This window comes from Engystomops pustulosus, chromosome 9, assembly GCF_040894005.1.
Source record: "Engystomops pustulosus chromosome 9, aEngPut4.maternal, whole genome shotgun sequence".
Taxonomy (NCBI): domain Eukaryota; kingdom Metazoa; phylum Chordata; class Amphibia; order Anura; family Leptodactylidae; genus Engystomops; species Engystomops pustulosus.
In genome coordinates this window covers 90,775,759-90,789,084 of record NC_092419.1, presented here as the reverse complement: position 1 = coordinate 90,789,084, position 13,326 = coordinate 90,775,759, and the positions used below count along the sequence as shown (strand labels likewise).

The window sequence follows — 13,326 nt, the reverse complement described above, 5'->3', positions numbered from 1 at the left end:
TCACCAGAGCCCGCCGCAAAGTAGGATGGTCTTGCTGCAGCGTGGTGCCACCAGGTTGTTCCACAGGCGTGACTTGTCCATGGTGGCAGCCAAGGTCGAGGTACAGGATCACTAGGCAGTTTCATGGTCAAGAGCAGACAGACAGTCAAGGCAGGCGGCAATGATGCGAGGTCAGGGATGGAGCAAGAGGTTAGGGCTGGCAGCGAAGGAGCAGGATGAGGAACAGGTCCGGGGTCACAACGGGAGGTCAACACTTGGGAAGGAAAAATGGGGAAAGCTCCATCATAGGCATGAAGCACTAAGATCTAGTGGGGAATGCTGCGAGCCGCCGGTCTTTATAGGAAACAGGGAAGTGGGAAGCGCCAATCAGTGGTGCGCTGGCCCTTTTAATCTCTGAGTGCCGGTGTGCGCACTGGCCGGCCGGCACGGAAAGTGGCGAGGTGAGTGAGCTCAGAAAGGGGCCCCGCCATGGAGAGGGGCACAAGTGTGCCTACGACCAGAGACGTAGATCGCAGGGGCACCCGTGACACTTGGACTAGCTATCTGCTTGGGGGCATGTGCATGTGGTATGGCTCTTACGGAATAACATTTTAAAATGTGTGGGGTTCATGGCTCTCTCAGCCAAAAAGGTTCCTGACCCCTGCTATAAGAGGTGAGAATGAAATCTGGTAATCCATATCCCTGGACATAAACTTCACAATGAAACACGATGCTGAACTTAAAAGGACCTGTCCTGTTCAGTGTACCCTTATGATCCGAGCTTCAAAAAAGGCTACAATGATTTGTAGAGGTTTTGACCCCTTCCTGGAGATGCTTGTACCCATATCTTACCCTCTGTACATTTTCTCAGGGAACAGGATTAGAAAGAGTAAACAAAAAAAAAAAAAAAACATATAAATCATCTACCGTATTTAGGAATCTGTACAATTATGGGTAAACTAGGCAAAGTACTTAATTCCGAACTGGACAGTATTAATGATCCAAACAAAGGTCAAAGCTCTGATCGGCATCATGAAAGTTTGCCAGAAGTTACAAAAGAAGAAGAAAGTGATGTCATAACATGGCGTTGTCAATTCAAGACACTTTTTGAATGAACAATTTTTTTGGCTATTAAAAAGGAACATAAAGAACAGTTCAAATGTCATTGAGCATTTTAGTCAAGTAATAGGTCAAGTCAAATCAGGTCGACAACTTACGTGGAGAGTGAAAAGGGATTGTGAGGTGAACTAGGCCGACCTTATCTGCTGTCACAGTCCATTATTTCCCTCCCACTTAAAGGGTTTATGACCAAGCAGTTTATAAAGTGAAGCTTGACTGTACCTTTGCATTCCCATGTCTAGGAAAGTAATATTTTAAGGGGTTTTATACCACATTCATATGTAATTTGGTTAGTGAAAACATGTAGTGATTTGTCTAGTCCAAGCTTGCTTGAGCCAAATCTACCATACCCTTGGATATACCCAGCCTAGGCTATTCTCGGCATCACCTCCCCAGCATCCTGTGCTTTTGGACCTGATGAAGTGAATGGAGCGTTCCCAGAGAATGTAGTCCACCAACCTTACTAATAAACACTTATTGTTATACAGGCAGTCCCCGGGATACATACAAGATAGGTTCCATATGTTTGTTCTTAAGTTGAATTTGTATGTAAGTCGAAACTGTATATTTTATAATGGTAGCTCCAGACACAATTTTTTTTTTGCCCCAGTGACAATTGGAGTTGAAAATTTTTTTGCTGTAATTGGACCAAGGATTAGCAATAAAGCTTCATTACAGACACCTTACAGCTGATCATTGCAGTCTGGGAAGCATTCAGAGAGCTTCACCAGATGTCACAGTGGGAAGAAAGGTCCGTCTGCAACTAGGGGTCATCTGTAAGTCAGGTGTCCTTAAGTAGGGGACCGCCTGTATACACCAGTCTGAGCAACACCTCAATTTTGTAATTTCTGTACTGTTTTCCTAATTCCTGAGACCAATCCAGTCCCATCAGGAGATGGTGCAGCTCCAACACACTACAGTGCACAACTTTGGTCTTACATCTGTTTAATACCAGACAAAAATGGCCAATTTATGAAGAACCAGCGGACTATGTAATATGTATAAAGCCTCCTGATGCCAGGATGCTCAATCTCAACATGCCCAATCTTTTTGTATGTGTAAAGAACCCCCCAGCCCTATGAGGGTTGGGATTAGATCTGATACACAATTCTAAAGAGTGGCCCAAAATTTAGACATCCATATCCAACTGTTTTCAACACACCACCCACCAATTGCTCTGGTCTCTGTATCTAAACACTAACTGAAATCAGATGCACTGTCAAGTGGTGAACCCCCACCAACCTGATATTGGATGACCCATCCTGAAAAATGGGCCTGATCGATGCAGGTTTTGGACAACCATTTTGAGAAGAGAATAACATTTCGAACTTCTTTCACCATAGTTCACAAAGAAATAACACAATCCCCCAAACCTTTATTATGCAAGATAAATTGTATGTGGAAAAGATGTAGATAGTATAGAAAGATGTGTATAATTGTATACATCTTTGTTGCATGATCCTCAATATTTCCAAAATGTGGAATTACCAAATTAGAAAAAAATAGTTTTTCACAGAAAAAAAAAAAAAAAACAAAAAAACTTTAAAATATAACTTATGGTAGATAGAGCTATTTTTGCACAGTTAGGAACTGAGTCATTGAAGGTCCTATGTATCGGGTGCATGGACATGTCAAAGTATACATTAACCATGCATGAGATGTACCTGCAACATAACGTTCTTCTGAGACAGCTCCACTGATAACAGGACCCAAAGCTTCACTTAACATTCCAGGCCAAGAAATTGGGGGCTGAGGTTATCAGTTGACTAAGGCTGGATGAAAACACCTTCTGAGAACTTAAGAAAGAAGCCGTCTGAATCTCCAGACACAGATTCTACATTCATACACAGCAAATACCAACTAAATCTATGCAGACACATGTAACACTCATGGATTACGCATGGCTGATGACGGAAGAAAAAGAATGCCCTGGCACCCAAAGGCAATTACTGGTTACTATAACATACAGCTAGAAGCGATGGCAGTCCATGGGCTTTGGTCTACATTTTTGGTCTGCTTGAATCCCAATGGTGAAGATAAGAAAATTGGTTGGACTAAATTCCATTATTTGCAATAGGAAAAGAAGACTTGGCTTAGTCAAACATGGCAGGGATCTTAACAGGAAGAGAAAAAAATTTACCTCAACATGCCTGATCCAAGAGGCACAATCCTTCTTTTCCCCTCCACAGTGGGAGAGGTGGGACAACCCAATAAAATATTAGAGGGTCAGTCAGTCCCACCAAAAGATATGTATGGCCTCCTCAGATATGTTAGAATGGCAAGAAAGGTCATTATCATTAATCAATATGGCGTATTCCCTTGATTGATATGACATAGACATATAAATATATAGATATATATCCAAATGACCATAGATGTCTACATGGAACTATGAGGGGAATACAAGTTTTACATATATTCAAGAAAAAGTTGTAGTAACACTCTTGTTTAGTTCCCAAAAAGTTGGTCCAGGGATTATTGCAATTTTCATATTTCAGAAGGGATTTTTACCTAAACATAGGACAATCTGTCTCTATCCTCTGGTCTTTTTTTCAACCTTATCAACTATGTACTACTAGATACAGAGTCTGGCTTTGAGTGGACTGGTGATTTCACCCCTAGACCTCTGTAAATCTGCACTCCAGTGAACACTGAATCCTTAGGTCAACAAGTCTGTCTACCCCACACAGTGCCAATGGAGCATGTAACACATCACTGAAAGGAATGTTTGTCTTACATTGTGACTATACAACACTCTGCAGATAGCGGATACAAGGACACTCAGCTGTTTTTCTCTTGTGAAGCTTCATCCGGGGTGTTAATACCGGAAAAAAAACTGAAAATACATGAACTGTAATGTATTTCCTTCAAGTATACTGGAAATATCTGGAGGAGAAAGTAGGGATCATCTGCTGCTTCTATGGAGAGAACTATAGGGGTTTCAACATTTCATTTGGCTTCTTGGCTCTAACTGAGATATTGGGGCACATTTACTTACCCGGTCCTAACGCGATCCCCGATCCAGACTGTCCGACGAGGATGAAGTCCGGCACGATTCACCAAGATAGTCGCCCGATATCCTGCCTGTGTCGCTTCTGTGCCGAGGTCCGTCGGAGTTCACCTTCTTCTTCCCGGTGTATGTAAGTGCATGTCTTGCGACACAATTTGAATTGTAAATCCCACGCTTAGTCCGAATCAGTCGGGTTGTCCGACAGCCACGCCTCCCGGTTTGTGTCACGTGAAAGTCGCCGTGATTGCGCCAAAAACTCATTCGGCGCAAATCGGAAATAGTCGGGAGACCCGACGGAAATGTGGTGTGCGGACCCATAGTAAATGTGCCCCATTGTATTGCTAATAAGACGATATTAGGTAGTTAAAGGATATGGCCAACAATTTTCAAACCTCAACAGGGAGTCCTAAAAAAATAAATTATTGCGAGGCCATTGGCCTCTGCCCATTTATCATCATACGCTACATGATGATCGTTATCTACAACTATTTTAATAATCACTCAAAAAAGTTGCTGGAGCCATGCACCTAATTTATTACAAGATTTGGGCATCCTCATAAATTAAGCGAGTGCTAGGGTTATCCAGATGAGTGTAGGGAATGCGGATACTGATAAATGTCCCTGGGAGGATAGATCAATCTAAAGTTAGTTATAAAGTGAGGCTGAAGTTGAATTGTGGGACAATATGGTGAAGCAGGCTGCCAGGTTATTAATCAGAGAATTCTGCTCCCCCTGAGTCACAGGCACGGTGCCCCCCTGCTGGAATGTCACATCAGTCTCCGACACCTCATCAGTTTCTTATCTGAGCCTCCCACTGCTTTGTGACACCACACAATGATGCCTACCACTTGCTGACTGTAGAAGTTATACAGGTGTTTGTGTGAATGTGCACAGGATTGTCGGGTGCAGGGAGGTGGCACGGGGATGGCAAGATGCCACAGAACAAATGACGTTCCATTACTGCTGAACAGATAGGAAATGAATAAAGGGTCTACGGCCTCCCGGACATCATCTGACGTTGTAGCGGAGCACCTCAGAAGTGCCTGGATACAAGCAGGAATCTTCTGACAGCAAGCAGATATAGAAAATGAGTGAAATAGTAATAATACGTTGTGAACAAAGTTTTTGATGGATGAATGTAAAATGTCCAACGCTGGGTAATACTGGATGAGCCCTCTTATTCAGGTCTTGGTGACTTGTTTCCAAACGTGCATAATCCTTTGTTCTCACGGGCAATAAGTCACCACCAGAGAAGATTGCCCGCTGCTTATTACCCTCATACCAATGAGAAGACATGCATACTCTGCCCTATTTGCTTCTATAAGGAGGGGTTGAGAGGAATAATTTTTAACTGAAGGATCATTTGTCAGAGTAAGGCCCAGTTCACACCTGCCGTTAGACCCTAACTATTATTTTCGGGCACTAAAATGATAATAACAGAAGTATCTTTTAAAATGGCAATAGATTTCAGTAGACTTTTAATGGCTTCCTTTAGTGTGTTTGCACCATTTCCGTTATACGAGACGAAAAAAAAAATAGTGCTGCAGTGTAATTTCGCTCAAATAATAGAAGCTCTCATGGAAGTGGTGCTCTAATGGAAGCCATTAAGAAAAGGCTTCTTAGATAAAAATAAAAAAAAAAATAGATATCAATTGGACATCTTGAAGGGGTTAAACTAAGTATTTTAAGGGGTATTCACATATAATTTGATTTATCTGCTATATATGTAAACATTTCTTCAATTGGATGGTATTTTTAAAAAAATGTACCCGTGTTCAGATAAATTCTAATAAATGTAGCCATGTTGTTCTTAGAAAAGAGATTCTTGTCCTTGGATACGACCACCTCTGCTGGAGAGATTGTATATGAAATGGCTGGAAGATACAGCTGTCCTGTGCTAATCAACACAGAATCCAGGTGGTCAGGCAGGACTCAATAGTGCATGCCTGGCCACTGCTGGAAGAGTGCGGTGGTGGTCATATCCAAGGTCTACGATTTTGTTTCTAAGGGACAACATGGCTTCATCTATGGGAAATTATCTTCACACAGGTAGATTCTTTTTAATAACATGCAATTGAAGAAATAATGCTATAAATAAATGAACAGAACTCAAATGTCATTGATCACAAAATGGAGGTTAAATACTTTTCTTATATGGTTCACAAAATTTTATGGGTTTTCTAAAATAGGAGGAGTTATCTCCAAGATGGCCACCATCTACAACTCCCATGATCTCTCACTTCTCAGTAACCCCTCTCCCTGTTATGCTTTTCCCCCAGTGATGATCTAACAGACTGCCCTGCTCTCTTGACATAGTAATGATGTGTGTAACTGCAGTCACTGCACATCACCTCACTGAGATGATGACTCCCCACAACGTAGTGATAATCACATGACCTGACCAGGCCGGTGCAGGACATGTAATGTAGACATGTGACCAGCGGCCATCTACTGTCCCGTCTCTCCTCCACAGGGACAAAATCAATGGACTGATTAAAGGGCCAGTAGCATTTTAATTCCTTTTTAATGATCCATTTGAATACAAATTATGCTCATTCCTCTAAAACCCCTTTAAGATGTATGGGAATGGAGGATATAGCACAGCACTCAGCTATATCCCACAGCACCAATTTACTGAGAATTGAGTGTCAGGACACATGCTCCTCCTGCTGCTCCATCAGTGAGAACAGGATCCCACTTGTGGTCAGTGGAGGTCCCAGTAGACCAGGGTTGTCAAACTAATTTTCTCCGGGAGCCACATCGGCCTTGTGGTTGCCTTAAAGGGGCAGAATGTAATTTTATTACTGTATAAATGTATCTACTTGAGCCGTCTAGTAGTTACATGTATACAGCATGACCATTACAATCAGCCACTTGAAGGCAACCACAAAGCTGAAAATATTGTTAAATTATCTTAGACCCTGACATGGCAAGTATTTACCCCCACAGCAACTAGTAGTCAGAATGCCCCCCTATTGCTGCCTACCAGAGTGCCACCCATAGAAGCCCCTGCCCTACCACCGATGTGGTGGATTTTTTACTCACCTTTCCCCTGTCCCCCTAAAGCAGTGGTAGTCGTGTGTAGTGGCTGTACCTGATGGCTCTGAAGCTGGCTTACATGATGTGCTGACATCATCACGTCTACTGACTCCAGAGCCGTTGTATACGCGATTAGAGAAAAAGACTGCGCTGCTTCAGTGGTACGGTGGAAAGGTGACTGCCCCTATGCTGCTCTCAGGACTAGGTCCAATAACACAAGGCCGTGAGCCCGATTTGGCCAACGGGTCTTGTGTTTGACACCTTTGCAATAAATAGTTATCCCTTATCCTCTGGAAACTTAAATACTTGTGACAACCCCTTTAACAGATCTGTTAGACTTTTGTTATTATTGTTTTAGTGATGGAAGTTGGTCCAAATGCAGGTGTGAATGAGGACAAAGAAGTTTCAGAAAGCAAAGTGGATTTGATAAAACAGCAGCTTTCTGTACTTTTCTTAAAACAGATTCGTTTTTTTATATAACTTTATATTACACAACAGTTTTCTGCGGTCATGGTTGATATGGACACGTCAGCCACATACAGTATTCGTAATGAGAATCACAAGGGCTACATGGCCTTGACATACTTAAAACAGCAACAAAGTTGCCGTCTGTCAATGAATGCTCTGCTGACAGTGGAGTAAATGCCGATTGTTATGTTACTGAGCAAACCATTGATGATACACATCAGTTCAGATCGGGAATACTGTGTGATAAGTCATTCACTTACATAAACGTGATAAGACTTGAGTTATTCACTGTGGCATTACCAGGTCTTTGTGTATTTGTCCAGGCAGTCCCTCGGTTACGTACATGATAGGTTCTGCAGGGTTTGTTCTTAAGTTGAATTTGTATGCAAGTAGGAACTGTATATTTTATAATTGGAACCCCCAAAAAAAAAATTTTAGATCTCTGTGACAATTGGATTTTAAAAATGTTGGGTTGTCATAAGAACCAGGATTAATAATAAAGCTTCATTACAGGCATACTTCATAACTGTGTAGTCCAAGGATAAATTACAGTAAATTACCAACATCCAGAAGTCCGTTTGTAACTAGGGGTTGTCTGTAAGTCGGGTGTTCTTAAGTAGGGAACCGCATGTACAATGTTCTTTAGAAAGTGATAACAAGTGGTGCATTTAAGTTATTTGATGGACAACTTACTAAAAAGTTTTAAACAAAAAGAGGGAAACCATCAAGTGAAATATTCTCTGTATATGGGGAGAGTTAATATTTAGCTGGCATATCTTATCTTTATGCCGTGTAGAGCACTTCCGATATACTGCTCACTGCAGGACAAAGAAGAAGGAGCAGAATAAAGACAGATTCTCTGGCAGCAAATAGAAAAAAGTTTTTTGCCCTGCTTGTCAGGAAAGGAGCAAAACCTCAGTTACAATGGTTACAAGAAATGCTTGCAAACAGTGTATAGACTGACAAAGTATACATGATATAGCTCAGGGCTACCCACCAATAATGTAAGCACAGCATAGATCAACCTTGCATCTATGAGATTTCTTTAAAGACTCTTGAGAAATGATCTAAAGGTAAGGAATGTCTTTACAGCCATTGTGGGGTTAAGTATCTGTGATGTGGCCATGCTAACAGGATTAGACTGAAGCAGAGAGACAGACACTAATCTGGGTAAATCTCAATTTACTCTGAATTTAGTAAGTGCCATTTTCCCTTCTTTAGGTGTGATGCTGCGGATGTGTAGATATCTATACATAAGGACACTGTGCTCTTTAAACAACCAAATGATGATGTTATGTATTTGGGATGGTAAAGGAGACAACAGGGAACTAAAAAGCAGCTGTCCAATGTCTATGTGGATTTTTTAATATACGTAATAGTGTATTGTTATCTAATTTTGCTAGTAATAAAAAGTAAATAATGACACTGAATATTATACAAACTACAGTATCACATAAAGATTGTGGAGGATCACAGCGAGAGGTCTGTAAATCTGTAGAGTGGAGCCAATGCTGAGATATGCTGGAAAAATCATGTACACAGCCATTACCCTTAATACAAGGTGATTTATTTAAGAGGTAGTCTCTATAGGGTTGGTGGGGGGGGGGGGGGTCCTACCAATAGAACCCACAATAATAATGATTATTTCGGGGGGGGGGGGGTGATGTTCCTCTGTCTGAATGGCAGGTAGTGTGTTCACTCCATTCATTCTCCATCACACCAACACTCGGAGTGTACCTTTCATTATCAACAGGGGTTCCAACATTTGGACCTCTACTGCAGCAATACAAAAGTTAAAAGCTGAAAGTGGCTGCAGAAAAACTACAGTATAAAAACAACCCCAAAATTTGTAAAAAATAAAAATAGGACCAATTTTGCATTATCCCAGCAGTGTTTTTGTCATATGAAATCTTAGATTTTATTTTATTTTTTTATTGCAATACCACCGTAAAGCTATTTTTTTTTTAGCCAATTTATGATGCATCATTTAAAAAAAAAAAAAAAAAAAAAATCAAAGATGCATCACTGGACATTGCCTATTAGGCTAATTTTTGGGGTGCTTCCCAAGTATTGTAATTTTCCTTATATTTACAGTGACATCACTGGGGACCTGCCTCCAGCTGAGCAGTGTATATGCTCAGCGGAGGCAGTGCCGATATGCAGTACTGTTGCATCTGCCCCGAGTTTAATGGCCTCCACTGTGCGTATACATCACTCGGGGAGGGTGCAGGTTTTTCATTGTGAGTTTTGCACAGGATATGTCATATACCACACAGACATGGATAAAAACTATGCCACCGCTTCCTGTATTAGCCAATGGTAACACCTGACGCATAAGCTGAGCATATGGAAAACACGAGTGTGAATCTAACCTTAGTCCTTAAGTAACCAGTTCTCAGCAGAAACAATGCAATATGGATACACATCTCTACAATTGCAGATATATGGGATGTTGGCTTGGAGGATGGCCAGAAGTGTCATGTGAACCCACCGGGTTATCATCTATTTATGAAATGAAGTGTATTTCTTCACTTACTCCCTGTATGGTCGGTGCCTGCTTAGACGGATTACACTTGCTCCACTGAATTTTGTGTATTCTGACTCTTGCATTGCAGGGGCTAAATGAAAAAGCATGACCAGTTCAACATCTAATTCCTTGTAGTAGAGAACCAAAGCAAAGCTGAATGTCAGAGGGTAAAGAACAGACACTATGCCATTACATGCCCCAATGCAAACTAAGGAATTATTAAACAGGAATAGGGCATACTGAAAAAAAACTTATCCAAATAGGTGTATATATACACTGTACATAAGATTTACAGTTATAGGGGTTCTCTATTAATTGCTGATCTGTTGACGGTCTGGAGAATGGGGGGTACGTGGTTCCCCTGTTGCGCCCGAGATGATCGGAGTCCTGCACGCCAGCTGCTCCATTCATCTCTATGGTGCCAATGGATATAGCCGAGACCATAGAGATGAATAGAGCAGCCAGCACATGCAGGAGTGGCTGCTCTACTCATCTCAAGCTACAATAGGGGTACAAATGACCCTCATTCCTGTGATCTGTGGGGGTCCCATCACCAAGACTGCTACCGATCAGTAAGTGGGGCCCTCCTAACTTCCTTTGACTAGAGAACCCCTTTCAGGCTACATTCACATGGAGTATTTTCCCCAAAATGCTCAGTGTATAAACCAGGGAAGCTCCGGTGTAAGTTGCGTATATCCATAGGTAGCCTTTATGCCTCCATCTGCTCAGTAGGTGTTGCATACCGTGAGCAAAACAGGATGGAAAGATGCAGCAAGCTAGGTACCTCCTTCTTGCTTCCTCCAACTGAGCATCATATACACCCAGCAGATGCCATAATAAGCTATTGAGGATGGAAGCAACATATGGCACCCACCCCCAGCTTCTGCTGAGCAAACGCACAGGTAGGTCCACAGTGATGGCATCACTAGGGGACATACTCTGAACGTTGGCAGTGAAATACGTCCTAGCCTTTCGTTGTAAGGGTATGCCGGTAATCCTCCAAAGGCCAAAAACTGTGTTGCAAACCTGACTGATTTGGCAATCTCTGTGCAGCCCTGTGGAATCTGTGTGCGCTATATAAATAAAGGAATTATGAATTATTATTATTAAGCAGGGTTAAGATTGGAAAGTCTTGGAAACAGCACCACTCCTGTACATAGGTTGTGTGTGGTATTACATGTCTATGAACTAAAGTGGTGCCGTTTCTAGAAGAAATGGGTTTCTATTTTGTCATTTTAATGTTATTTGAGAAAAAAACGAAATGTTGAGCTATTGCCTCATGACAATGAGTCTGCATTGACAATTTTGCTGGGTAAACGGCATGTGATAACTGCAGTGTACAGGCAGTCCCCGGGTTACGTACAAGATAGGGTCCGGAGGTTTGTTCTTAAGTTGAATTTGTATGCAAGTCGAAACTGTATATTTTATAATTGTAGATCCAGACAAATCCCAGTGATAATTGGAGTTTAAACATTTTTTGCTGTAATGGGACCAAGGATTATCAATAAAGCTTCATTACAGACACATTACAGCTGATTATTGCAATCTAGAAATATAGTAAAGCATTCAGAAAGCTTCACCAGAGGTCAGAGGGGTCTGTCTGTAACTATGGGTTGTCTGTAAGTCGGGTGTCCTTAAGTAGGGGACCGTCTGTATTCTGGATCCTGGGTCACAGTGGGTATCGTTCCTTGTGCAATGGCCATGATGTGTTACTTCAGCTAATCTCTGTGAATCACTCTGAATAGCTGAATGTTTAGGAGACCCTGTTGTTCAGATATTGGCAACCAAAGGAAAGATCAGCAATATCTAGGCTAGGGATATAATGAAGCCAAAAGTTCCCCAAATACACTAAAAAAAAATCCCTCTTTTTATCTAGGTCTTTTTCAGGATGCCTCCTCCTCAGAGATTTGGTGGTGTGTGGCAATAGCTATTTTGGAAGAGAAGTGTTGGGCTACATTCACATCAGAGTCAGACGTCCTCCATTGCACATTTGATCAAAAACCACAAACAAAAAATCCTGCACGCACAATGAACATCTGAAGGACCCCCATAATAGTCAATTAAGGTCCATCAGGATCTACTTGTGTCCCTCATGCTCCATATCCATCACTAGCAGGACCTTGGCTTTTTTATTTGATAATATACCAAAAACAGAACAAAACATGGCCATCACCCGTTACACAACAACGCACACAAAAATGAAAAATGAAGTTGTTTTTAGAATGGATGGTACTCTTTTTTTCACTGATCACTTAGACTATAGTTTAGAAGGATCCTTGAAAAAAGTGGATGAAAATCAGCCTTGAAAAACAGGCAAAAATGTCTGTTGTCATAGGTAATATCTGGCACGTTTGTGGGCACGAAGAATTAAGGTTTGTAAACTAAGAGAAGGTTAAGACTGAACACATTGCACAGAAATATGATGCAAGGACTCCCTGTCAGCTACTATAACAGTTCTTACAGTAGCAGTGCTGCAGCTCAGCCAGCTGACAGGGTGTACTTGTATCATATGATGTAAGGACTTCTATCCTGTGTATGATGCTCAGAACATGAAATTGGTCCATCCACACGCCAAATGGGTTTGTGTGCAGCCAGACTTAATCAGCGGCTTGGACTACTTTACAGCCCTAAAATTATTTACCGTTTACTATATGTGCACCTGACATAAGAGATGACCAGAGAATTTTTTGCAGGGTACCTTCTGTAACCTGGGATTTATAGTCTCAGTTTGCCCACATAGAAAACCAGTAGTGTAGCATGAATATACAATATATGCCGCTGATGTGTAAGCATGTACACAATTGTATATACAAGATTCTAGCTCTCAACAATAAAAATTCAATTAAAAAAAGAATCCCTCTGCATAGTAAAAGTTCATTATATCAAAAAACGCAGTCCTACACAGTCAAGAATGACGACCATTGTTAGAAATGGTGACCTAGGGTGACCTGCCTTTGGAGTATTACAGTGTATACAATGTAACAGGCTTCCAATACTAAAAAGATGCTCCCTGCATTCTGAAAAGGAATGAATGGGACTAGATGCTGCACTTTCGGCATGGATCTGTATAGGGGAAGGGGCAAGTAGCAGTCACATAGTGAGAACTTTGCTTTTGTGTGTGGAGACTAAGGAGTCCTGGCCGGCTGCTGGATACTTCACATGCTCAACAAGTTACCAAGGTTAC

The 13,326-nt window shown here is 41.5% G+C and overlaps 1 protein-coding gene across 2 annotated transcripts in view; it reads right to left on the bottom strand.

The window, feature by feature from the left end:
• Positions 1-13,326, bottom strand: part of CRB2 (crumbs cell polarity complex component 2) — a 71,125-nt gene that overhangs the window by 57,267 nt on the left and 532 nt on the right. The gene's annotated exons all lie outside the window — the stretch shown is intronic.